Raw genomic sequence first — 2906 nt, 5'->3', positions numbered from 1 at the left:
TCCTCAGGCCGTTTCTACTTTGCGACTTTTAGTCACTCCCTTTCTCATATACTCCTACTCCCAACGTATAATGTTACTGATATGTTAAAATACTGAAATAAGTAATTCCTCAGGCCGTTTCTACTTTGCGACTTTTAGTCACTCCCTTTCTCATATACTTCTGCTCTCAACGTATAATATCGTTGGTATATTAAGAACAAAGAAATAAGTAAGTTCATATATTTCAAAACAAGGCTTGACGAGGTAAAACTATGCACGTTAGAATGTTAAAAATTTAGATTTTTTACCTATAAGATCAAAAATATACTGGCCTGAAAATATTTTTTGCCTAAATTTTCCTAGAATATTAATAAGGGCCCAGTGTGGTTAGCCTACTGGACTATGGATCTACGGTTCCATCGTTCGCGTCCTGTTACCACATTCAAAAACAAAATGCGCTGCGCACTTTGGGGCTGTGGGTGCGTTATAAATGTGAAGGTCAAATCGCATTTTCGGTCAGACAACAATATCCCAAGAGCTGGGAGCGAGTGCTGTTAACTAGTTACTTTCCCTTAAATCTATCCGTTCACATGTAGGAAGGACTACAATGCAGATATCCCTTCAGTAGCTGTGGATGAATGTCCGGAAATAGCCACATAATATTAATTAAAATTTCTAAACACAAGTGGGAAGAATATTTCTCGGAAGAAAATAAACCACGCAAGTGTTCCGACTGCTCGGAACGATGAAACTTCTCCACGAACACGATCAGTAGGTGCTCAGAATGCTAAACGTGCCTTAAAGTGTCTCCTCCATATTTCTCACACTTACAACACACGGCTCAGAAACCAAAATGACGCGGAGGCCCCACTTCATAAGTTTTTAAACTGTAGGCTCAACAACTAGGAAACTAACACAATATTTCCTCAACTTACCCCAAAATTTCAAGATGCCCAAAATTCAAGGATTCCTAGTACAAATAAAGCTGAAAACTTAACTCAGGAAACTTAACTGGAAAAACATCATCGTGATGTTCACTTTAAACAGACTTTCAAAATTTTATCCTAAGTAAAACCCTCTCACTTCCCTGACACATGCACAGAGCACGGACGAACCGCCGGCAACTTCGACGGTGTAGTTGAGGCTAAAACGCTGCCCGACTAACGCTTGAATATCTCCTATACATATATATATATATCGTGACGCCAGCGCTTTTATTTCGCTTCTTATTGTGTAGAAGATAGCCTCCTTTTGAGACAATACAACATGCAACCCGATAAGGAAAGCTGTCCTTTGAAAATCGGAACTATATTTTTGAAAAGCCAAATAATAGCCCCGAAATTCCTTTCAAAAGCCACAGCATTCACGTTGAATATAGATCTTCACCATCACAGCAAACTCAATAGAGGCGGGCCTGCTGAAGTTGAGAGCCTGCTCCATTTAACGGGTGCGCATGCGGTGTTCGTGACCATCACAAGCTCATCTTTGAAGAGCATTCATTTTGTCAATTACTATAGTTCCGCGTGATGTCGGTGATAAAGTCCATCGCTATGTATGAAATTTGTGGAGATGAACACTCAGATGAATTCCACTATTCTAAGCTTTCCTTTCGGGCATATCTTTTGTGAGCCGAACACGCGCGTCCCTCGTGCCATGCACGGGGTTCCTATCTTTCTATACAAACTTCATCGACCAAACTCTATTATATATATATATATATATATATATATATATATATAAGCTTCAGTCATCACAATTCTGCAAATAACGAGAAATGTTCTTCATAGAGTCGGAAGCTTGAACCACACATATACATTCACTCACGCACGTGCTTTTCAAAGCAAAAGCTCTTTATCTGGAAGTTCTTTCATACCAGAACCGCTATACAAACGTGTATAACATACATACTTATATAGCATATACTCTTCCGCTACTCATTCTCTCATGTGCAACCAATGACTGTGATGGAGTCTGGACAAAGCAAAAAGCCTTCCAGCATAGAAAGATGGAGACATTCTACATGGTGCAAAGGAAGAGCTATAGATTACTTCTTATCTCTTCATTTCACCAAAACCACCCATCTAGCCCACAGGCGATTCTTTCTACCTCTTTCGTAAAATATCTCAGCATCCATACACACAGATAATATTATGAACACTAGAGTAAGCTGTATGTTTATGTATATTACTGTTGTATGTGGAAAATTAACAACAACTTAGGCCTCTTATATATATTCCTCTTTGTATTTTTAGTTTAATTTTGGATGGTATTGTTAACGTTCATAATTTATTTTGTATTTCTTTTTGCTGTATTAAATTTTGTTGTTGTTTATCATAAAGCTACACAATGGGCTACCTGTGCACTGCCCACCACGGGTATCAAAACCCGATTTTTAGCGTTGTAAGCCTGTAATCGAGAAAGATTGATTTTATCAAGGCATCCTGGGTTGTATTTTAGGATTTTGTTTTTTAAAGATTTGTAGACTTTCTTCGTGGGAATATATACAAACAGATGAATGCCCCCCCCCCAGTGGCACAGCGATATTTTATGGACTTATACAGCTAGAAATCGAGTTTCGATACCTGTGGAGGGCAGAGCAGAGGTATCTCTTTGTGTAGCTTTATGCTAAATAACAAACAACAACAGATGAATGTCCAGTTAAACAAATTATATCCGTTCATCACATAAACAGACAAGTAGAAAAGTGTTGACCAGAAGTTACTACTGTTACTGAGTAGACAAAACACAACTGTTTAGATTCGTCAGTCATGTTAGAAAATTTGTAAACAGTTTCATAAACAAATTAGTTCAACTACAAAAAAATATCATGTTGGGATATACAGGCCTCAACAAACAAAGACACGACGTGGATGTGAGTATAACAATTGTTTAGGCACTCGACTCGCAATCTGAGGGTCGCGGGTTCG

General features: G+C 38.4%; 1 protein-coding gene and 1 long non-coding RNA gene across 11 annotated transcripts in view; one reads left to right on the top strand and one right to left on the bottom strand.

Moving 5' to 3' along the window:
* The window catches only part of LOC106464217 (transcription factor Sox-3-like), a 231838-nt gene that overhangs the window by 82851 nt on the left and 146081 nt on the right, over positions 1-2906 (bottom strand). Inside the window, exon 1 of one of the 10 annotated variants that reach the window (XR_002611783.1) lies at positions 915-2157. The exons of 6 other annotated variants lie outside the window; for them this stretch is intronic. The gene's annotated coding sequence lies outside the window, so the exon portion shown is untranslated. Of the gene's footprint in view, positions 1-914; positions 2158-2906 lie in introns of those variants that run through there. 3 more of the 10 variants (XR_002611782.1, XR_002611771.1, XR_002611773.1) reach the window with 3 other exon arrangements.
* LOC111087068 overlaps positions 1-2906 on the top strand; it is a 66892-nt gene that overhangs the window by 31742 nt on the left and 32244 nt on the right. The gene's annotated exons all lie outside the window — the stretch shown is intronic.

Source organism: Limulus polyphemus, unplaced genomic scaffold (assembly GCF_000517525.1).
Source record: "Limulus polyphemus unplaced genomic scaffold, Limulus_polyphemus-2.1.2 Scaffold58, whole genome shotgun sequence".
Taxonomy (NCBI): domain Eukaryota; kingdom Metazoa; phylum Arthropoda; class Merostomata; order Xiphosura; family Limulidae; genus Limulus; species Limulus polyphemus.
Note: the sequence above shows the minus strand (reverse complement) of the source record. Positions and strands in the feature narration are given on the sequence as shown.